This window comes from Nipponia nippon, unplaced genomic scaffold (genome assembly GCF_047370975.1).
Source record: "Nipponia nippon isolate SJK-2023a ecotype South Korea unplaced genomic scaffold, ASM4737097v1 scaffold_2, whole genome shotgun sequence".
NCBI classification, from domain to species: Eukaryota; Metazoa; Chordata; class Aves; order Pelecaniformes; family Threskiornithidae; genus Nipponia; species Nipponia nippon.
The window spans coordinates 6,580,807-6,605,768 of NW_028262336.1; the positions used below are offsets into that span (position 1 = coordinate 6,580,807).

General features: G+C 41.5%; 1 protein-coding gene across 2 annotated transcripts in view; it reads left to right on the forward strand.

Annotated features, from left to right (window-relative positions):
* Positions 1-24,962, forward strand: part of ZBTB20 (zinc finger and BTB domain containing 20) — a 469,974-nt gene that overhangs the window by 323,104 nt on the left and 121,908 nt on the right. For both annotated transcript variants that reach the window (XR_015705073.1, XR_015705072.1), the window contains one exon: positions 23,298-23,352. The gene's annotated coding sequence lies outside the window, so the exon portion shown is untranslated. The remainder of the gene's footprint in view (positions 1-23,297; positions 23,353-24,962) is intronic.

Genomic DNA, 24,962 nt, shown 5'->3' on the forward strand with positions numbered 1-24,962 from the left:
AACCCGCAGACTTACTGATGCCACTGCAGAACTTATTGTAGCCCTAGGACTCCAGTAGACTCCCCTGATACTCTTAAGTCTGTATGTGTAGGATTTAGCCAGGAGATCCTGTACACACAGCTCACTAAGCCATGCTATTTCTTCCCTGTTATTTCCTCTCTTCGCCACTCCCCAGATGGTCCTGAAACACTGCAGCTCGGTGGCATTTAGGAAATGCAGACCCATCTCCATGTATTCCGCTCTCATTTGCATAACAAAGCTGAACTGATTTTTATTTCTTCTAGGATGTGTGCAGAGCTAAGAGAGAATTAGTTTTCAGGTTTTCAGAGAGCTGTAGGACTCTGGGTTGGTTTGGGGAGGGGGCTGTTGGTGTGTGGGGTTTTTTTTCCTTTTCTGGCATAAGTGCCCCTGGTTTTGCTCCAAAAAATTAATTGATAGTACATTAAAAACTTACTACATTTGTTCTGACTTCTACTTTTATTTTTAATTTCTATTGTGCGGTTCCATCTGAATAAAAAACCCTCTAGAAGGTGCAATATTGAGATGCAATATTGACTTGATTGTAGCAGATCATTCCATTTTTTCCTAAACAAAATTTCATTAAAATTGTTGTATTTTCAGTGTTTCACTTTTGATAAATCGGCATCTTCCAATGGCCATATGTTCTATTGGAAAAATCTCAAGTAGTCCTAGTTGTATTCACCCAGATGATACTCAGTTTCATGATATGTTCTATCGTATGATATTTAGTACAAAAAGAAGAAAACAAGAAAGTGATAGTGGAAATGACACTGAGGCCTGTGCTTGCACTTCAGAATAACCAGTTTTGAGTCCAAGCATCACTTACAGCTTTAAGTTCGGCAATTTTTATTTTGGCTTAGGATATAGAATAATTTCCATTTGTCTCAGATCGGGTTGTGTCCTTTGTAGCCTGTTTGTTCCAATGAAAAATGCCTACATTATCTGAACCTTTGACTGGCCAAATACTTATTAGTGGTTTTGCATGATATTCAGGTAATTGAGCTTCCGCTGTTCTTAGCAGATGAAGTGCATGATAAAGTTGGTTTGATTTACTAGGAAATGGGAATGAAAATACCATTTTAGACCTCAGCCTTAGTTTTTCTGTGCCACTATTTCCCACCAGTATATACATCTTTCTGATTTATAAAGGGTACTTTAAAGATAATTGTGGCCAAAATGGAGAAGTGCTTGCTGCGGACTGTACAGGTCCCTAAAACAGTAAAGAGAATGAGGCCAGAATCTGGGGGAGGCGGTGGGAGGGAAGCCCGGGTTTCTCTGGCTGTACAATTTCTGCTATGGCACCGGGGCTCAGAGGGGAGAGGTTCACTTCAGGTGAGCAGAAGACCCAAGAATTTTGACTCACAAGTGCAGACAGCTTGCACTCATGTGCTAAAGAAGGTTACCTGCCCAAGCTATCTGCTCTATCCCAACTCTGCAAACATCTGAGCTTCTTCTGAAGCATCCCGTGAACCATGGCACCAAACATTTTGAGGAAAACCATCGCCACTTCTGATTTGCTTTATAGCCTTGAACTGTGAGCCATAGCATTTCAAAATCTGCTTTGTGAGCATTTCAGGCAGCATTGCAGCAGTGGTGGATAGAGAGCTGGGGGGGCAGCAACATTTGACATCCCAATGCCTGGGACTGATTCTAAGTCATACCAATTCCTTGTGCTCCAGCTTTGAGGTCAGGTGTGTCCTCCATCTGTGCTCCATCTGCTGAGCAGAAGTGCTGATCTGGTGTTTTGTACCTAATGCGGTGTATCTACCTTACTATTGGATTTTAAAAAGACAAAAGGCTGTGAGGAGATCCGCAATGTGTAAGTATTTTTAAAGGCTTGGCTGGAAACATTTAAACTTCATGCTTCAGTGGTCAACAGGGGAGTTGCAGCAAGCAAGATTTCTTTAAACTCCCTTCAGAGCCCTTCTTTTCCATATTGATCCAGTTTTGCTTTTCCAAAAGATTCCTGATTCTCAGAACTATGAGCAGAAGATGTAAGAATGCTCACTGCAGGCACTGCCTTTATGTAAGGCTCTTGGTATCTTGCTGAGATATTGACTGTCCTTAGGGCTGGTGGAATTTCAGTCTTTCCCCCTCTTTGAACTGTGTTGTAGGGATCCAGGGCTTTTTTTTTTTTTTTCTTTTTTGACAATGACATATCATCATTTAAAAGCAACAGTTTATTTTAAAACTGAATTTATTCCCTGATGGCAAGGGGAAACTGAGACAAAAAATGAGTAGATCATACAAGGGAGTGAGTTTAAAGCAGGGAATGAAATCCCAGATTTAACGCTGGCTTCTTGAAATCAAAAGCAAAGCTGATTTTAATGGGACCAGCTTTTCTGAAGATAGCTCCAGACTCTTCATCTGTTTTCTGTCCATTTAACTTTTGTCTGAGTACTTACAGCTAAAGGACTAGGACGATCAGTTTAGCTAAGTATCCACAATGGCAGGAACTCCTTTGAATGTTTGTATTTTCAAAACTGGACTACAAGTTACTTAAGGACCATGTTGAACAGAATATTTTGTCACTTGGTGTCATAGACCTAGCAAAATGCATTGTATGTCTAAGCAAAGTTTTTTTCAAATTTTCATTGTATTTATTTAGTAATAAAGAGCTCAGTAATTCCATCAGCATTTTTAAAGTTTGAAGAAGATTCAGGGTCCAAATATGCAACACTTCCCAGAACAGAATGCCTGGTGCTTTTGTTGTTCATTCCCAAACTGGCATGGTTAAAGGATTAGTTACTCAGCAGTGTTCTGGGTAAAAGATCAGACTGGTTTGCATTTTTTTGTAAGGCAGTTCACCCTTCCCTGTGGCAGAAAAGGACAGTTGTATTTATACTGACAAGAACTGTAAATCAGACTTGGAATAAATGTTGGCACTGGGTCTTAATTATTTCTGGGGGTTGGGATCAGGTACGGCTTACGTTTATACTGCAGCTCTACCAGGCCACAGAGTACTTTCCAAAAACTGAACAATGCACGCGTCCATTTTCTGTGGGTTTCAGCTATCGTAGGCTGCAGCCCAGTGCTCAAACATCTGTTAAAGGAATGGGCCCATCAAAAGAACACAGCGTTGCTGTAGTGTGGTGATGCATTTTAATAGTCTCCTACTGTACTTTTTCATGCTTTTTTAGCCCTGTGGAAAACCAAGCAACCAACCGGTTAGAAGAGTTCACATGAACTTACTTGCCCTGGGGCTCGCTGTGAGCCCCCATGAAAAAATGGAGTTGCTGCTCAGGTGTTCTTGGTTCTTAGCAGTCTGTTCTAAACAAGTCTTGCAAAATCTCAGTTTTCTCTAGGGTGCAGGGAAGTGGGGGGGAGGTTGGTGGGTTGTTGATGGAGGGCTTAAAAGATCTTCACGCTTCCCACTGTTGTTCATCACTGAACCTTCAGGCCAGTGGTGCCGGATAGCTGAGGCAGGATAGCTGCTCTGGAGCAGCTATTCACCTTGGGGCTGGTAGAATTGCGTGATAATTTTGCAAAGCCTCACTAGCCCCTAGACCATGCTTCCTTCTCTACTTGTGTTTAAAGAGGTGGTTGTAAGTAAAGTGCTTGCGCATTCTATTGCAAACCATCATGTTTTCACAAGCATTTACAGATTTGAGTCACAGCTTTCCTATATCTGGCAGCAAATACTGATTTGAGAATGGAAGAGATATCACTGCCTTGATCAAATTACAATTTTTTCTTTGTACGTTGCTCCAGCTGGAAATTACTCATTTTCCTCTTCTACCCAGAAAGACACTTCCACACATGCATAAAAGGTGAACTGAAGCTGGGGGAGTTGTACTTTTGGTTTATTATTATTATTTTATTTATTAAACAAAAGTGTGGGTGTCATTCTGGTTTTTACTGGTGAAGATACTTTCTGACATTTAAAATCTAGAAGCTCGGAATATGTGTGACTCTTTCCACATCATTATGATACACCTACAACTTCCTTGGAAGCTGGTAGAAACCAAGAACCCTAAGACCTTCTAGGATCAGTCATCTAAGACCTTTTGAACCCAATTCTGCCTCTAGCTGCACAACATCAAAGATTTTATACACTTGGAAATGCAAATGAAGGCATATTTCAGCCTCTTGTCTTGCTTATATTTTTGTAACTTGTTGTATACTATAGCTTGAATGTCCCAGTTCTCTCTTGGTATTGAACAAATCCCATGGGTGCTTGATCTGATGCACAGTTTTGATAGGTTGTGGATGTCTTAAGTAAATAATGACTTACCATAGCATGTGTTTTCCTGCTGTGGAAAGACCCTGAGAAGGGATTAATTTAGCATGGGCAGTTCATTTAATTCCTGCTTTCCCTAGGGCTTCTCAATCTGTTTTAAAGATTTGGTCAAGATCAGTGGCCAGGCTCAGGCCCAAGTACAGGTTTTTTGTAGGCCTGGTACAACTCCTCCCTTTGGGGATGATGATGGCGTATCGCTTGGTAATCCCTAGATTAAAGCTACGGGCACAAAGCAATATTTAAACTCAGATTAGACCCTTCCTCAGTCTGAGTTGATGGTTGCTTACAGTTGGGGCCTTCCAACAAACTGTTGATCCAACCTTTGCTTTCGGGCAAATGAGACTGAAAACATTATGCCCTTTACACACGCCTGGGTGGTTCGGTGCCGTTGGGAGAGACAGCTCCTTGGAACCCGGAGCTTCGGCTCCTTACATGCAGGGACCTTAATCTAAACAAGGAGTCTAAAGAACAGCGCTGCATGTGCCTGTATAAACAGTCTGCAAATCCGATTGTAATGAGACATTCCTGAGGTGATTTCTGAACTCCCTTGTCCCAGACGGGTGAATTCTCCCTAGGTTACACCCACGCTGCTTCACTGAAGGCGGTGGGGTAGAGCGTGGATCACCGACAGTGTGTTTCTTAGGCCTCATGGTTGCAGAAGTGTGACTGGAAGAAACATCTTCAGATGTCTGGGGTGTACAGGAGTTAACAGAGGGAGTGATTTAGGCCACCAAACGTGGATAGTTTATTGTGGCCCTATTGTAACTTTTCTTATATCATGAGGGATTTTATATCTTCTACTGACTGCGCAGTCCTGGGACCTGCCTTCTGGCTGTGATTTATTTTTCCAGTTAAGTCATTGTTCATCATTATGAACTGAGATTATTTTTCTGTGTAAATTTGACAGAGAAGCATTCTTGAACTTGCACACATTTTTAATTTTAAAAAAGCAACAGAACCCCCTTTGCCCTCCTATAATTATGATACTAAGCAATTATAACTCTTTACCCTTTGGTCTTCACAGCATTCTTGTCAGATTAGTACAGGGAGAGGCTTAAATCAGGATGCTGCCCCTGAACTACCCCACCAGCTATGGGCTTTGAAGGCCTCTTTAAACCTGGATCCAGACACAATCTTGTCTGAACACCGGGAAGCGAACGTGGAAATGTGCCAGGGAAGCAGGGCCATGGGCTCACCAGATGCAGAAGTAATTTTGTTGTTATTGCTAACGCCAAAATCCTAAAGGAACAAAACTTGATTGGGGAACCTGTTGAAGGGGAAAGAGGCAGGCCTGCTAGTTGACCTTGGCAAATGTCAGATGAAGGAACGCAATTGACTCTTAGGAAGACTTGGAAGATCACTTGGGCAGTCCGAGAGAGGGTGAGCAGGCCATCCTGGCCACCCAAAATTTGGCATGAAGAGAGCAGCAGGTGCACCTGAGTAGGTCAGAGGGTGTTCCACTTGGCCTTTGGAGAATTTCAGAGGGACAGGTATGAGGCAGGTCGCACGTCCCGATTCTTCACAGAGGGAAGGTTATAGGAAGTTATGGGGCTGTTGCTGCGTGGGGTTAGAGTATCAGGATGCTTTTCAGGGGGGAAGAAGACATGCAGTGCTTGAAGAGGAGCAGGGAGTCATTGCCTGGACAGTCTGAGACCTCCAGTTTTGCCTTTTCAGTTGCGACACAGCTGGCTGAGTAATCCTTTCTCTTATAAATTTATATTTTCTTATACTTGCTTAGAATGTAAGGATAGCCTCTTAGCTAAAGCAAAACCTGATATTTCTTAGGTGGAAAAGAACTATCCAAAAGCTGGGCTAGATATGCAAGTATTTGTCTTTCACATTTTTCTGTTCATGCTACTTAATGACGTTTTGCTTACCACTCAATTCATCTCTTTGTCCTAGTTTACAGCATATATTTTTCTGCCAACCCCAAAAGCTCCCTAACCTTTCTTGCTTCTTGTTTGAGAGTCCTTGTGGATATATTTGTATCTCTCTTCTCGCTCACCCACCTCCTTCCCTTTCCTTTCCCTTTGCTATCCACATGTAAGTTCATAATTTTTACTATGGGTAAGGAAGCCCAGTTGTATTTGTCTCAAATTTTGAGGTCTACTGAAAGGGGGCAGGGGGAGAAGCTAGATTGGAGTGAGTCATCTTTCTTGGCTCCGTGAAAGCTGGAACCAACTTCAAAGGGAGTCTCAACTTGGGGGCAGTTACACAGATGAATCCCAAACCTTTGTACGTCCTTCCCTTTCCTCCTCCTCTCTCCTCATGTAGTCCGAACAGATTTGGCAATTTCAGTTAAGCACGTCTGTGCAGTTTTTTAAAATCCATTACATAAGTTTGTTAGTTTAAGACTCTTTTTCGACATATGAGCCTAAAATGGCTTTGATTTAAAAATGGAACTTGGCAGGGAATTTGTTCATATGGTAAGATTTTTTTTTTTTTTAGTTTAGTTTCATTTATAATATGTTTTAATCATTTTTGGTGTTTTCAAAACAAATGGTGAAATATGTTTTTTTCCTTCTATTTTTGGCTACCCTCCTCTGAAAGGCCTTACTTCTCCCTTGTGTGTTTAATTTGGTGCTTTAAGAAGCCTTTTTAGATAGAGGGGCCTTATGCTGCAAAATTTAGACTTTGACATCCCTGTGAAGAGGGAAAATTCAGACATAGATCCTGCTGGCCAGGACTTTGCATCTCAGGGCTCTTCTCTGATAACAAGCAGAAGGGTCACTAACTGGGGCTCAGAGTATGTACAAATATAGACAAATAAATGGAATACAAGGAGGAGAAAGGAGGGAAACACTGGGAGACAACACTGTTTCTATATTCATGATCAGTGCATCCCAATTATCTGAGCAATTATTATTTTAAGGAATTTTTTCCACAGTCTGAGATGCGGCAAAGCAGATTGCTGCCAAGCAAAACTCTTTCTTCTGGTCCCTAAACAGAGGGACTCTGCATTCCCTGATTGGGCCTAATTCCCCTGAATTTTCTTACAGAGGTTTTCCTTCGTGATCGCCTTAGCACGTAGAATAACTCATAGGAGAGACTTTTGCCCTTTAGCAGGTGGTTCAGACCGTGCATCCTGTTAAAATCTGCACAGTGGAACTGGTCCTAATTTTTCGAGTGATCTCCTCATATACAAAGGTCCCAGCTTTGTGGGGAGTGGGGAAGCAGGATGAGTTAACACCTACACCCCTGAGGCAGCTGTCTTCAGGCCGGGACCTCAGAATAAATGGTTTTCAAAGAAATGCAAGGCAGATCACCTGGGCTGCCAGTTGCACCCAGCTATGGAGGAGCCCCAAGCCTGTGTTTATACCCAGACTAGCTGAAAGAAAATGCATATTGCTTTTGCAAAGGGTAACAGCAGAGAAAAGCATCATCAACCCGAAGAGCAGCCCCTTTCTTGGAAAGGGACAGGCCCTGAAAAAGAAAAATCTCCACTGCTTGTCCTTTGTGGGAAACCCAGTTGCCATGACTGACTTAATTCAGGATGAGAAAGAGGTAGACTCTGGATGACTAAAGCAAAGGAAGAGATGATCCACCCTAGGAAAGTGGTAGAGGGGAAAAAAAATGGAACTGTACTTCATCCCCGTTAAGGCTAATATATGAGGAACAGGGAAAAATCTTTTAGGCTCAGCGATGGGCTTTAGAAGATCAGCCAGAAACAAACACACGCAAAAATAAGAAAGCAGAAGGCGTGGGTGGTTATGGGGATTAGTACTGACATATGGAGCCTATCAGCTTGAAGTTACACGTTTATATCTGACCTAGGTCACTCCTGCCCCAAAGTCATTACTGTCGAACAGCTGTTGGGTGGCCTCTGTGCAACGACTTAGGGGTCTGAGCCCAGTTTCTAGTGGCAGGTGTCCACATTACACAAAACCCATCTGTATGAATTGGCCCCCTATATCTGGCACTCTCAGCAGAAAGACCAAGTACGAACAGTTCACCGCAGAGCTTGAGCTATCCTATTTTATCTTGGGTGGCCCTTCAAGGAACTTTGGCAAAAGTATCATAGGAGAAGACAGCGCAGCCCCTGGCCTCTGTGGTTAAACTCCGGCCACCAGTTTTCATATCTCTTGGACCAGCAGATTTGACTAATACTGCATTTACTCTTGAAGTCAGCAGAAGGAAAGAATTTCATAACTGACTGCTTGCGCGATGTTGAATATACATCCATTTGGTTTCTACTTTCAGATCATAATAATATAAACAGGAAAACTACATTTTGAATTCATTAAGTTCTTCCTCCACTGTTTATAAAAGATAAAAACTTCTCCCTTTTTTTTTTATAAGGATTGATTGGTGTCATGTACATATTCGTTCTCTTCTGTTTATGCAAGATAATAAGAGTATTAACATGGAGGTGGAATAATGGTGTTTATAATTCCATCACCACTGTTTATATAAGATAAAAACAGTTTAAAAAAAAACAGAAAAAAAGAAAAATAGTAAGAGAACATTTGCTGCTATGTACATATATTATTTTTTTCCACTTCTGTTTGTAAAGAATCTGAAAGAAAAAAAGAAGTGTAGCAAGTTGAAGAGGAGTTGATTCTGTTTATAATATTTCTGTGCTGTTTACCTAAGATAAATTAATTTAGAGTTGATGTAATGAGTAGCTTGGGAGAATAGAATTGGGGTGAAAGAGGGACTGGTGGGGTTGTGCCTGATACTCCTAGTACCTTGTAATCCTTTCCTTTATTAAGAAATGTGAAAGATGTGCACTGAATCTTTCTAGCGGGAATAGGATACCACCGGTGAGGCAGGGGACGCATGGCGCTGTCACGCCAGCTAATACAGTGGCCGCTGCCAGAGGGGTCGGAGGCTTTCTCTGGGAAGAGGACTCTGAGAACAGAGAGGATACTACAATAGCCTGAAAAGATCTCATGAACGTTAAACCCCTTGGTATCATTGTCCGTGGACTTAGTCCAATAATTGTGTGCCTGTATGACTCTGTTTTGTTCTGCAGCTTTGAAGTCTAATCCTAATTCCTTCAGGGAGAAAGGTTTTTAAAATGTCTGCATTTCAGAGAGACAGAGGAATAGTACCTTTGATGCAAGCTCTATTGTCAGTCCTGCGCAGTCCTTCTGCTTCACCCCTGCTCCTACCCTGTGCGCGGGCGTATTGACAGATGAGGAAGGCTGGCAGATGTGAACATTTCCTTGGGATGAGCACCGATGCGCTGTTTCTCAGTGTCAACCAGAAAGGCCATTTCTACCTAATAAAAGAACAACTGTGTGGACATTAACGCACACGCACACACAAAAAGTCCATGAGTATTCGCTTACTTTTACAAATGAGTTTGCTCCGGCTGCAGTCACGCCCTTCATGTGTTTGCTTTGCGCAAACATTCAAGCAGGCAGGCTTTACTCTAGTGAAAGCAAATGGCCCACTTTAAAAATCACGTGCTCGTATGCTTTCAGGTAGTGAACTATCAGCTTACCTGTAAGCGATAAGTGCCGCCAGAGATGGCTTTACACATGTTTCTCACCTCCCTTGTGCTCTCAAAGGAATCAGCCCAGGAGTTGGCCTGACCTGCAAATGGCGATGGACGTACATATACAACATTTGCATATATGTAAAAACGGCAAGAGAAAATCAAACTGCATCCCTACCCAGGAAGCTGTAGAGTATCAGTAAATCTCATATTGCATCAAAAATGCTTTTTGTCTTCTAAAAGGAGTCACTGTCTTTTATAATTCCGTAGTAACATTTCTCTCCCCTCTAATCCTGAATGAATCCAAATCCCAATGATGTCTTCATCTCTTCATCCCAATTCTTACTTCAGCTCAATAAATTGTCACTACAAAGCAAGCCATTTAAGCACATGCATAAGTCCATTTCTGTTAAATAGAACCTGAAGTAAAGGTTAAATTTTAATTACATGCTTGAGTCCCATTGCATTCACATGTTTGAAGTTAAGCACAGGCTTGAGTACGTGGTTTGAGGGCTCAAGAGTTTAATATTAATCCAGTCATGAGGCAGAAACAGTGCTGTACGGCTGTTGTGTGACGTGCTCTATTGCATTACTTGATCCCACCTATGCACCCCTGCTCCAAATGTCAAGTACTCGAAGCAGACTGTATAGGCTTAGTGAACAACATTGCCCAAGGTAGGTTAAAAAACCAGGCTGCATTGAAAAAGAAAATTGCAATCTGCTGGTGGACCTTCCAAAAGCAGGCAAGGACATGAATTAGCCAAGTAAACGACGCCTTGAAAATTTCTCTGTACTAATTGCCAGCCCCTACTTCCCTTAGTGCTGACGTGGAAGTGGACGTAAAGGGCAGGAATAGATCTGTCAGCAAGCTGGGAAGGAGTTTAAAGGAGCTTCAATCAGAAACTTTTGTTTTTTAGATGAATATAAATTGTCATGGGTACAAAATGTCATTTCCTGAAGCGAAGGCCACTCTCATCCCTATCTCGGAGCATTCCGACATACAATAATATGTGTCTTAATTATGGCGTTTCAGCACAAAAGGCACAGAAATTTCACTTTTCAGAGTTGTATAATCAAGTTGCTCCACCTTGCTATTAGGCATGAATGGCAGTCAGTGCTCCAGGGAAGCCTGAAATTGAAAGAGCAGCGGGTGGGGAGCAGTGGGTCAGGATGGGTATGCATTTAGGAGAGCTGTGTGGGGAGTCCAGAACTAGAATAGCGGGAAGTGCTGTAAATTGGATTGAACACATTGCTAGTGGACAGGGTGAAAGATTATACAGCATTTGTCTGCGTGACCGTAATGAGCTTTTTTCCCATAAAAGATTTGGGGAGAAAGTACTGCGTATGAATAGGGTCCCTTTAAGAAGCACTTTTAAAAGAGCTCATTTTCGATTCCAATCATGTATGTGCCTCAGCAAGACTGTAGCCAGATGCTTGTAGATCTGAAGAAAACAGCCCAACCCTTTTCTTATCATCTACCAGAGATGACAGACTTTAAAAACTCAATGGCACTTTCGATAACTTCTAACAAGAGCTGGGACTTGCCTGGCTCCATTTGTCTGGTCAAGGCTGTATTTCTGCGATTTATCCCATGGAGAGTTTCAGCAGAACCCTACACTTAGTGTCTAAATTAATGATATTCCTTCCTTTTTGCCATGACAAAAACCACTCTGCGCTATATACGTTATGCTAAAGTTTTTGTCATGGATATATTCTGTAAAAGCTTTTCCAGCTTCATCATTTTGACAAGCTGATTCCATTAAATCCTTCCCAGTGATCACTTTTGTATGGTGCGGATGGGGGAGGTTGGTTGCTTGCATGGGTTTCCCCTTCTTTGAAGCTAGAAAACGGTGATCATCTGCCAGGTTACATGGTATGTCTTACCCCTGCCCTGTCCCCAGGTACACATATCTTGAGGGAAAGCACGCATTTTCTGTATAGCTATCTTAGTAAACAGAGTCTGCTCATTAGTCGAGTCCATAACGTTTCTTCAAGGTTCTTTTAGGATGAGGACATGAGCTTAGCTCATAAAGCAGGTGGGTTCGTCTGTTAATGTCCATGTGCATTAAAAAGCTCTGGATACAGAAGACATTTCTCTCCTCAGTATTTTTCACCATTTCACCTGCACTGAAATGGAAATTGTTGAGTGCTTTGAATAAGGCAACCCTCAAGTTGTTCTCAAATGCATGGTTAACTCAAAATCCTCCAGGGAAGGTTTACTGCAGTGTGGTGATACCTTTGCCGGGTACCCTGCACTATCGGAGATACCAAAGGGGTCTGGGCAAGCACCGTTGGCTCTGATCCTGCCATACTGGCAAGTGCTGGATGCTGGTGATAAAAGCTAGAGCTGATAAATGATAGAGTTGATAATGAAAGAAAAGGATTCTTAATTTTTAAATCCATCCCCTCACAACATACCTTCTGAGGAAGGGAGTTATTTTGATCTCCGTTTTATGGTATGAGGAGACTAAGATTTTGTCACTAAAGCAGATAGGAGTCTGGGGGGGAACCAGATCCCACAAAACCTGCCTTTATCTTCAAGGAATGCTTTTTATTTGCCGTTGCTACAAACAAACATGGTGCAGAGCTAACTCCTTGCTTCATTCTTAATGAAGCCAGTAATTCTTCCTGCCAACCTCAGTGATGGGCATGGCCACTGGTCTTTTTGGGATAACTGTCAGAGCAGACTAGCATTGCATACAGCCTGCTTTTGCATAAAAAGAAAAACAAAATCTATTTCAGTAGGCTACCAAGGGTATCGAAGCATCTCAGATTCCTTAATTTATTTATCTGTGCTACAAACTAAAAGCAAATTTTAAAGCTCTTTTTTTTTTTTTTTTGCCACCTGCTAATAACTTCACCATCCTTCCTTTTCCAGAGCGTTTCCACAGATACTCATATTTCCCAGGCTGACAGCTTTCTGATCCCCGAGACTGAAGAGCTGGTTATCTCAGCTTGCCATCTTATGTGGAGTTTATCTCCCTCATTTAAAATAGCAAAAGCACTGTCTGCGTGCACAGACCATTATCCTGGTTGGGTTGTTAAAGTTCCTGTAATGCTGACTTTATTTTCTGTAACAGTTCTGAACAAAATGTTTCCTTTGAAAGGTCTCAGACCTCTATCCTCCCAACTCCTAATCACAGTAATAGCCAACCTCAAGGAGTCATTAGTGAAGACTCAAACAATATCCTGTAACAAGTCAGCTATGAAGAAATTGGCATAGTTTATCTCTTTGATTCACGTTCTTAGGAAAATAATGGCTTGCAAAATAAAGCTAGCATTGCTCTCATGCTATACAGTATCCCTTGGATCGGAGTCTTTCCTCCCCCTGCCACCTGTCCCCCAAACTAACATTGAATATAACTCTGCAATTGCTTACGAGACAGGGTCCATCTACAGAAATGACATGTTCTTAGACGATAATGCCAGTTTATTGTGCTGTTTCTTAAACTGCCTCACCTATGAACCTCTTTTTGATCGCTGTAGCTTGTTGCATTTTCAGATGAGCTGGGAAAATGGTATAATGATTATATTCAAATCCAACCTCTAAAGAAGGGTTTACTTTTCTGAAGCGAATGGATGCAGCGAACTATGTAAACTGGGTTTGGATAAGTTCTTGGAATTGTTTGCTTTTGGTTCTGTCTTTGTGAAATGGACACTTACGCTTTGCAGGAAAGCTGATAAATAGCGTAAACTATGGCTCACCACGAAGAGACTTTGTAAAATCTCTGTGTCTGCTGTTTGGTTTGGCTTCAGCAACCAAAGGGACCAGCTTTTCTTCATTGAAAGGAGCATGCAGGTGGCTTTTCAGGTTTCTTTAAGGATTTTTCTTCTCATTTGATGTGGTTCAGGCTCTAAACTGGGCATCAAAAGATGTCAGTTCATTTCACAGTTCTGCTTTAGTATTGATCAGCTTCAAGATCGGTTTAGCTTTCTCTTCTTTCCCTTTTTCATTCCATAAAATGGGAATAAGGACAATTCCCCCTATAAAGCAAAAGGTAACATTCAGCTCATTGGTGTTGGTTTTGTTTTCTTTTTCAATAAATAAAACTCTTGAGACTTTGCATATTGAACTCCAGAGCTTCAAGGCACATTAAGTTTCTCTCTGGATGAGCTGTATTGTTATGGATGAACTGTACTGTTTTGGGGAAAACTGGGAAGTTTGGAAAACCCAAGAAATAATTCAGACAGTCATAAAGCCTATCCCACCATTCATTTATAAATAGTATTTCCACTTGGTGACTGGGTCAGCAAATGAAATTGCCAGGCTGAGATAGCCCAGGATGGTTTGGTTGTTCAGGAGAGGACGTTCAGGACTGGAGCAGAGTGTCGCTTCAGATGGTGAGTCCTACTAGAAGAGGTGCTACGGACTTACAACATGGTTCCTTTTCTGTTCTTTCTGACTGGGGCATATACCTTTTCTCTTCAGTTACATTTTGCAGTGATTTGATTCAATCAACTGCCCTGTGTTGTCTTCTATCTGTATTATCAAATGGATACTCTGGTTAATATTGAAGAGTTGGTGAAGAATGGCCATCTAAGCTACCCTGCTGACACACTACTTAAACTGCCTTCCTGTAGCATCACGTTGGGCGTGAGGGTCAGGGAGGGAGGCATGTTAAACTGGGCAAACAAGGAATGAAGCAGGGAGGTGGTTTGGATATACTAGCATTAAACCTTAGAATTAGGGACAGGATCCTATAAAGCAGCATCAGATTTGGTGATAAGAGGGATCTGGTTCAGTGGTGAAGCTGCATTCTTGATTCTTCCGCCAGCCATCCCCATCTAAAAGAGCAATGAAAAATTTAGTTCCCCTGAAACTCAGTTTTCAGGGCACGTGTCACAAAACTAACAGCATGCTATAGGGTACACTGTTCTCATACCGAATAAAAAGGGAGAGTATTGTTCCCAGAAGCCGTTTTAGTGGATCTTTATAAGGTAGTGTTGATTTATTTTAATAGGCATAGAGAGAGAAGAAACAAGTGAAAAATAAATTCCCAAGTATTGATTATGGCTTTTTAGAAAAAAAAAAAAAAGTTGGTCCTCCATCTGCAAAACTCAGAAAAAGCATATATTTAACCTGTCTTTGTAGATGCCGAGGGCTTAACACCGCATAAAGTGGTGCAGCTGCATAACCCTGGTGACTTCAGTGGGTCTGCAGGGGTTTAAAGGCAAGTGAAATACTCCTGTAATGCTTTTAGTCTCGTTCCAAGTGTTCCATACTGTCACAAGAACACAGTTCATGTTCGAAGCAGTACATATTGTAAAAAACAGAGCACAAACCATATGGTACTTTGCCTTTCAAGGATTTGCTGCTCTTGTGTATGCTGTCAGGTTAGCATTTTCCTATAAGTCTTCATATAGAATCACAGAATCGTTAAGGTTGGAAAGGACCTACACGTTGTGATTTCTTTACTGGATAGCCAGGCAGGGAAACACTGACATTTTCTTTAAATGGTTGTGACTATGGATGTGATATACTTATGCTTGTCCATAATGATCTTGCTGCCACTTTGCTCCTCATTTAACAGATACCCTCATATTCAAGTCCTAAACCACACAGCTTTCCCCAAAAACAGCAAGCTGGATTTTTAAAGTCCAGTGTAACCCCAGCCTGGGGTTCATAACCCTTGCCCCCCAGCACCCATGGGTGGTGCAGACCCCCACATCCCTCTGCAGACCTCCAGCCCCCTCGCAGCTCAGGCTTAGCGGTGTCCCCCACTCCAGCCCACCCTGTTCTCCGAGCCTCGTGGTACTCACTAACTCAGCCGGTGCCCTTTAGCTCTGATCTGCAGTGCCTTCAGGGGAAAATGATATATCGGAGTACTTATGTCCCAAATTGAATGTTAGTCAGATGTTAAAATGAAAGAAATATTATGGAGAGTCAGCACGTCTCACTTTGGAAATGAATTACGTAAAGTACACTGGAGTGTCATGGCTCTTGGGACCACGTATGATCCAAAGATACCATTTAGAGAGTGATCACAACACCGCTAGATTTATCAGATCATCCTGGAGGAACATTAATACCCAGAAAGAAAATAATAATTAGCAATAGAGAGCTCCCAACCAATAACTTAAACTAATTTTCCAGGGTCACTTCCTCACATCAGTAACCTGTTTGTATGTATCACTAGATTTTATAGTAATTATCTCCTTATTAATAGCAGACAAACTTCACTAATTGCTATTACTAGTACAGATGTATTTAGTTCCTAGTACCATACTTTCTCAGTTTAACATTTCGGTTACTCGAGTTTAGTCTGCTTAAATAGTTCGGCATTATCTGATTGCATTTTCTCATGCTGTGTAGTCCAGTTTTGGCACCGCTGAATTGAGGACAGGTACTTGAGAGGGTTCAGGGAATGGGGACCGTGCACTGGAGCTACAAACCTCCAAGCAGGGAAGCAGAAGATACATTTCTCTGCTTATCCAGCTTGCAATAAGGAGAGCATGACTTGATGTGGCTATGGTGTAAGGCAACAGATCCAACTTGTGAGCTGCCAGTTCAACCACACTGCCTCAGAACAGAAGATTCACCTACAGGCATGAGCAGAGCTAAGACCTAATTTTTAGAGTGTGATCCTGAAAGACAGCCAGAACCTTTAGGTATATATCCTTGTATATTTAGGTAGATACATCTTCTGTTTTCTTCTATTTAAGGTTTCAAAGCTGAGTTCCAAGTGCCAAGAGCAGTCAACACAAAATATTTTATAAAATGGAGATGCCCAAACTGTTTATGGACCACAAAGACAACTCATCTGGTCAATGATTGACTTCTTTTTTCCCCTCTTTTCCAAGAGTGAACAGGCTGTAAGCTGGATGGGAACAACACAGTCACATCACAACCACCGTCTTTTCCAGGGCCATCTTTGCTCCTTCACTGTCTCTTGATGGGAGCACTCACAGCCACGCAACAAGGGAAGGGCGTCAGGGACGTTGGAGGGATGACAAAGCGCTGAACCTGGCCTACAGCGCAGCCCTTTTGGGCAATCAGAAGTAGGCGGTGTGAGTTATTTTGGCAGCAGCTCCCCTTCCCAGCTATTCTGTTTCCGAGAATTAGTCCCCCCAGCGCCCAAGAAGCACTGGCCTCTTTGCCCATGCACCCCTCCATGGTGGTGGTGGACCTGGCACTGGGAGGGTGGTGGTAGGCAGCTTCCTTCTGCCAGCAGGCTGAGCTGGGTGGGGCTGCGGTGGCTAAGTACCTGCCAATGAAACGGCCTGGTTTGACATATTTTTGCAAGTTCCTCAAAGACGTAGTCAGTGGTTAGAGTTACTGAAAATTAAAAGTAATACCATTTCAGGCTACCTTTAAGTCAAGATGCATGCTCAAAATGCTACGTTTAGATTATAAAGCAACAATGTATTTAACCTTTTTTTTTTTTTTTTTTTTTTTACTTTTTGCTAGTTTTGCTCTCACCCTGAGCCCCTTAAAGCAACTGCTGCTGAAGCTGTAATGTGCTGTTGCTTCCAGAGAGCTCTCCCGCTCTTCTTTTAAAGATGCTTTCCTCAGAGGTGCTTTGTATAGAGACTTTTCTTGACTGAAGTTCTTCTTAGGGAGCTGGAGACCTCCGATGGATGTTAATTAGAGTTCAGTTTGCAGATGTAAGAGATTCCTTTTCTTATTTCATCTATCTCATTGTTTTCACTGAGAACAGCTGGTAGGACTTATTTTGGGCTGAGTTACCTGTGGAATGAGTCAGCTCCTTGTCTTGATGTCTTTTTGAATTAGCTTACATATACCTGAAAGTCCAAATTTTGCTTGGATTAATTTATTTTGTCTTATCAAAACATGATATTATCCGGCCTTCCTGGCAAGCGGAGTGCCATCAAGACTTTTCTTTTGTATTTTCTAGTTAAGCGTCCATGAAGTTTCTGGTTTATAAAAGTATTTTTGTATAACACACATTTAAAGTCTCCTTTTCCCAGTACAGATTTCTTAACTTGAAAAAGACAAGGCCAACATTTTAGCTATTCTTAATTACAAAAAATAAAAAAGTCTCCTTTTACTACACTTCCTGGTCCAAATTTAACAATGATACTAAATAGTTACTTATATACTAATTAAAGAAAATATAAGCTATAGTTATATCATAAATCCTTTACAGTATGTGATAAGGTAAACTGCAAGGTTTTCTGTCTTCAGGTTTGAGAGAGGAAAAAAGTCTGTTACCTTTTCTGTTATCATCTGTGGACTGTAGCTTCTAAACAAACTCTGTCTTTGGAAAATGAGTGATGGAAGTATTATTGATAAATTTTGAGTCAAAATTATTCTCAAGTCATCATTGCATTGTCTGCAGAACCACAATTTGGCTCTTTATTTCATTAAAAACCTGTAGTTGAATAGATTTTTTTCAAATTCTTTAATGATACATAACCAAAATACATGTGTAAGTGCATTCCAATGTATACAGACATCCCTTAATTCCAATGTACGTACAAAAACTCCTTGTCATTTTTCAAAGATAATTTTCTTTTGATTGCCCAGTTTCGTAGACTAAGAGTTGATATATGGCCGTATAACTGGCCCTCAAGCTGAATTTGCGGTATCCTCTCCCATTTGTGCTTTCTCCCTCACTCAATAAGCTGTCAGTTGTAAAACCACCTCCTCAGTTCCTCACTTTCCTAGCACTAACTCAACCGAGTGACATTCATTTCCTTGCTTACTAGGTAGAGCAGCCAGCCTTTCTCTTCGGTCTTGTATGGACGAATGAATCCACAAGGACCAGGGCCGCGCTGGGGACCTGTCCCTCTTCTAGTAGGCACATAGAGGCAAAGATGCAGAAGAAGAAGGGGAACCTGCCCCATTAACCCTTTGAGAAGACTTGGTTGATTCAAAGGGAGCAGGACTGGGCCTCTCCAGAGGTCAGGATCTGCAGAAGCGCTATTGTCTTATCGGCCCTTTGGACCATTGCTGCGACACACTGTTTGAGGAGGTGTCATTATCAGTCCCCAAGCAGATACCATTGTGCAATGAAGCCTGTTAATACAGGTGACAGTGAAATTCCAGATATTTTGGCTGCTAAAGGAGGTGGTCACCTCAAGTAGCATGACCACAGAAAATAAAAAGGAGAACTTGAGGATCATTTTCCTCTATATGTTGCCATGTTGCTTTTCCTGATGTGGCTCCTTACCTTGCCTGTGACATCTGTGGTTAAGGCGTTGTCATATTTCTGGTATGTTAACATAACATTTGACTGCCTTCCTCTGCATTCTTGTAATTAACTCCTAATATTAAAGCAGTTTCCGTTTCTGGATTCCTCAGCAAGCTGATTGAAAGGCAGTTTAATTGCACAGCATTGCCAAGAAACATGTTAGGTGATTGCTGGCTGTAGTAAGAGTTAATGTGAAGGTAATAGGAGATATCACAGGGACTAAGATTTTGCTGGCCATTAGCAGAGGTGACTTCAAAAAGCGAATGGTAATTAGTATAGGTTTCACTGAACCAAGTTTCCATCTGCTGCTAGTCACTGGATTTTGAGCTGCTCTCCTATTAAAGATTTGCATGTATTTTCCTGGATTCTCGATGGGAAGGACACTTAGGGGAAAAGGGAATAAATCAACAAGTAACAATGTAACCTGCAGAAATATAAATCTATGTAGATTAATCCGTGTTTCCTAAATTGCGTACTAGATTGTAATTCAATCAAAGGGTAGGGGTCTTGTGACGTTTATGAACATTTATGGATAGTATGAGCACTCAGATTAAATGTCAAACCTGGTATTCAGTTTAGAATCACGTATTATTGTTGTTCATTAATATATAAAAACAACAATTATATCCACTAAAATCCTCAATTTAATTTTGCTGTAATCTGTCTCTGCCGTGTCAGAGATGCAATGCAGCCTCTCTGCCCCCTCACATCATTTACAGGGCTCCACTGAATTTCAGCTGAGTCTCCCCTTTCACCGTGTTCCCCCAGCATGGCACTGGCTCTGTTTGGCCCCCTCTGAACGGAGGAATTCTCCAGTGAATTATTTTCTTCATCTTCCACTGGGATTAAATTCTAGTTTAGATACTGAGCAGATGTAGTGCATCCAGGAGGACAGGGGTGACAAGACCCTGTATCTTAGATCCAATACACTGATTAGATTACATACGATAAAGCTGTGCCCTTTGCTCGCTCTGTATCGGTAAAGGGTGAGAATGTTTTTGAGGCGAGAGTTTAGGATTATCTGAATCCATTGCCAGTCCTCCCTGCTTAAAGCAGTTCATAATTTGCCAGCTTCTGGCCAGTCTAGGGGCCGAAGGCGTAACATTTCTCACCTTGGTGGTGAATTGCTGTCCCAATTTACTGCTAAGAAAAAGGCATTTGAAGCAGGTTAACTCAAGCCACTTAGTGAATAAATTGTAAGAAGCAACTGAATGCCAATTGCAAAAATGACTTTGGTACCTAAGATGTTAATTTTGTTGAAAGTAAGCAGTGCTTTAGCTAACAGAGATAAAATATTCTCAAGTCCCCAGGTGGTTTACAGCCAAAATTTCCCTGGCTTCCAATGGACTTTGACGTGAATGCCTAAGTCACTTTTGAAAATTGTAGTTAGCCTCATAAATCGATTACCTGCTTCTATGATCTAACTCATATGACCAGATTTCACCATCTTAACTCCCCATAAACAGAAATTTTTCAGTGTTTAGAAACCTTGTTCTCATTAAACTCAAGGGGGGATAGATCCCTAAATATCCTTAACCTTTAGGCCTTGCTTGTCTCTTAGTCTTTGTCATTTAAATGGAATTTATTCACGTAGCGAAGAAAGAGAAAGCGGGCAGAATCTGGCTGCAATAAAGCAAGGGCAGGATTAAGATTAGCCCCTGGCTATTCTGTCCGATGGCCAAAACAGCTTCCAAATAATAATAATGATTAATTAACACTAGGAATTCAATATGAAAAAGATCAGTGGATTCCCTTTGTCCAGCCCACCAAATAGAGCCATACTGGGTTGAAAACAAACGACATAAATAGAGACGGGTAATTATTCTGCTTATAACACGGAGACCTGGGGAAAACAGTCAGCTTGCTTAGACTTCATTTTTTTATGCTATTATATAATAGTATATCTTGAAGAAATCTCCTGTGTTAATCTAATGTAATTAGGTTAAGTAAGTCTCTAGTGACAAACAGCGCCATATGATAAAAAGTTTCACCCCAGCATTTTAATGGTTCAGGTTCTGCTCCTGGTTTCAATTAAGTCAGCAGGATTGCACAGGGCAGTGAGAACAGGATTTGGCCCACTTCTCTCCCGCATACGTGTTCTGCAGTTATCTAACCTGGAATGAATCATAGTTTCCTCAGACACATCTTGTTTTTCCAATTCTTTACATGGAAACTTTTGTTTTCATCTATTTTCTTTTGAACAAAACTGGTAATCAAACATCCAGACCAATTACGATCATTTAAAAAATGATGGTGTTTCAGTTCTGGTGATTTGCCAGATTGGAGTTTGCAACTTCTAGTATATCGTGCCTGTCTGAAATTACCCTACAGTTTTAATTAGGTACGACAGTCTTCTTCACTTCTTATAGCAAATTCGACGGCAATGTTGGTGTAAGTCATTACTCAGCACCTCCAGAGTCTCAGGCCATAATTTGTAGAATTCTTTGGCGTCCATGTCATCAAAGTTGCTTGACTCTTTCCCTTAAGAGAGCTTGTTTTATGTTGCTTTTAACAGCGCCAAACTCTAACCACTCGGCCTAAAAGTTTCCATTCTGTGTTTTTTTTCCCATGCTGGATGCCTTCTGTTTGGTTTTTTTTTTACTTTTTTTCTTTTTTTTTTTCTTTTTAACTCCAGGGCTCCAAGGCACATTCTTTGGCTCAGACCTCTTGTCTCAGGTTCTTCCATGGTATGCAGCTCACTGTCCCATCTGCCCAAAGCCCTGAAAGAAATACTTCCCAACTTCCAGCCACTAACAGTCCTTCACATACAGTCTATCGCAGATGAATCTGTGGGCTTCATGGTTAAACCTTGAGGAGCAATGCAAAAGGAAAGTACATGCTTCTCAAAGGAGTTTTTCCACCAGGAGAACTTGCCTGTTAAAGTTTGTCAGAGTAATGGATTCTTGAAAGGAACATAAATAACGACCTGTTCTCCACCGGCCTGATCTTGCCCTTCCTTTCATCTCATGGCAGTTCAGCTTTTCAGTCTGGGCAGAATCCATCCCGTCATCTCTCTCATGCAAATCTTCCTTACGTGTGCGAGCAGTCAACTTCTTTAAAGAGAAATTTGCTGTTAAACAGGGCCTTTCTGGGTGGCCTGTCCAAAGGATGCTATAAGCATCTTGTTTGCTGCCCTGCAGTTTTTAGGATTCTCTCTACTCTCTGCTGTGTTTCCTTCACCTCGCTTGCGAATGACCAACCACTAGGTATGCACATGTGCTTTCTCTTACATCCTCCTCTACCAGGCCCATAATGCCCACAAATAATAGCTACAACTCTGAACAAATTTTCTACCTGCCTTCCCTCTTTCTCTCCTGTGACAGCTCCTCGCTTTCCCTTCACTATCTCAGCTTAGGTTTGTATTTCTGTGAATATCTTTAGTTGCTTTGAGAAACGACAGAGCTAACCTCTCCCTATAACTGGACAGGGAACAGTAGGTGAGGGCCATGTCTTGACTTAAGTGCTGGAGTACACCACCTGGATCCCATGGTCTTTGTCCACCGTGCTCCTGGTCCCCTGATGTCAATCTTTTGGAGAGCACTGTCTGGTCTGACTACCTGAATTTCTTTCAGCTTGGTGAAGGGAAGGGGGGACAGGGCTGATTTGTAGCTTTGAACATTTTGGGGGCATCTGCCCTTGTTCTCTGTGCCCAGCAGGAGTGTATCTGCTTGTTACAATTCAGAGCATCAGGCTTTGATTCATTTTGTCTATTACTTCATCCCAGGTTAATACGTTTTGGAAAATGTGTTGGCGATACAGCTTAGATACTCCATAGTAGACTTTGGAAACTAGACCTGTAGTCTATTGAAAGTTTGCAGTCCTTTAGCCCTTCCACTTTCACGCAGCCTTTTTTTTTCCTTAGGGGTCTCAGGGTAACAAATCTGTCAAGTGCAAAAGGTACTGTGTTGACAGAAGGAACTAAGAGAACACAATTTTTCTGTGCAGCTCTCGGCCGTGATGTAAGCATCCTCAGCCCTAATACTATGCCTAACCCCTCTTCTGTGAAGGTCAGGATTAAGAAGACGAGTTCTGTTTCCGAGGCCTGTATCATCTGGCATGACTGCTAAGAAGGATGCCGCTCAAATCTGGCAGTGTTCTTGTGATAAGAGCATTTGTCCAGAGGAGCCACAAGCCTATTTCACAGAGGGTGTTGAACAGCCACCAGAGGATATTTAGTGTCTGCTGGCTAGGAATTATCCCAGGACTGAAAGGCTCCTCAGCCATTGCCAGTTTTCTCAGCTACATAGTTTTGGGGTCAGGTAATTTCAAAACTTCCAAGATTTATGCAATTTGTGAATTTAAAACACTTTTTTTTTTTCTCTCTCCTGTGGGAACTGCTGCCATCTGTGAGTCTCCTTGATCCCTGTTTTATATCGGTATCGTTTGGTGTGTTTATTGTCACTTAATTTCCTTTTTTCTTTCTCCCTTTTCTTCTCAGATCGCTCACGATCAGTTTGTGGCCTTCCTCTGAAGGAACCTTTCCTGTCTCTTGTGTAAGTATTTATACCAAACATATGCTTTTCATTGATATGAGTTGTGCGTTTTGTTCGAGTTCCATCCAAGTCAGCCCGGAGCCCTTGTGAACTTCTCTGTTGCTCCCCATGGCCACAGGACTCCGTACTGAGTTTTTATTCTAATGCGGCAGTCCAGGATTTTAATGCCGTGTCAGCTTATGGGGCTTGGACTTAGTTCAGTGACATTGTGTTATTGATTGATCTGGAATTTATACGTGCATTTCTGGATGACAATATGGAAGATTTCTGTTATATTTGGGGATATTCATGTTACGATGGGCATTATGCTGTTGCACTCTGGTTCAGAATAAAGCATATAGTATTCCATGCTGTGCAAGCATAAAACAAGTAGAGAAAACGGTCAAGTAGCGTTGCAACCTGTCCTTGCTGAAATCTGCCCTTGTGGCATGGGACCCTTCCTTACCCAGTCCTCTGTGTTGTCCTGTCTAACACCGACCTACTCTTCTTACATTGGCAGATTAAATATGCTGTATTCTCTTTGACATCAAACAATATTGGGATTAAAAATCTGGTAGCAGTTTCTTTGGAAAATGTTATGTAGGGTTCTTTTCTTGCCTGGTCTCATTCACTTGAGTTTGGCTGCTGCTGTGTAAGTTGTCAATTCAGTGACCTTTTTTAATTGAAGACAATACTAAATTAGTCCAGATAATTGTGTTTTTAAGACCTAGAACAGGAAGAACTAAAATTTCTGTGGTTTAAGTTTTGCGTTTTCCTTTTTGGGGGGATAGGGGATGGAACTTTTGGGAGAGTTTGTTTTCATTTGGGTTTTAATTTTGCCAGGTTCTGATATGTGATGGTTTTGCGTATTTGGAACAAAAGTTTGCATTTTGCTGGGATTCCTTCATACATATTGGCAGTGAAATCTAGTGTTTTTAAAACAATGACCTTTCTTGTTGTGATATAAAGGGAAATATAGCACTACCACTTCATAATATTTACTATAGTTAAGTAAAGACAGACCAAAGTTTTCCAAATGTCCACCAGCATTTTAAGCCACTGTTTGGGATGTCCAAGTTAGAGGTATTTAGTGAATGCCAAAAATAATGAGGACTTTTAAATTTAGGTTTAGAACTCCATGTCCAAATATGCCTAGACTTTGTGTTACTTTAGATCTCCACTTTGCAATTTAAATTCATGTCCACTACCCGTTCAGAGAGGAGAGTAGATGGCTGTTAAAAATGCTGCCTGGAATTTAAAAAAAAAAAAAAAAAAAGCATAGCACGGTAAGAAAAATAGCTCTTTCATATCTGGGAGAGGAGTTAAACCTGCAAATTTATGTTCAAGTTGTGTTTTGATTGTTGGAATTTCTTCAAAGGGATGCTAAAACGCAAGTGGACATTCATAATTTTTTCAGGTGCATGCTGAAACAATCAACGAGCTTTCTTTTCCTGGTACTAGACCTAAAATACGTGACTTTAACGTTTAAAGTTGAGTCACTACTTTTGCAGTGAGATATGCTGCAGTGACTGCGAAAGGTGGTATGACAATGCCAACTCCCAAGGAGATGTATTTGAGGTGACCTATCATGCCTATGGTGTCCCCATATTTCTTCCCTTTCCCCTTTGCCT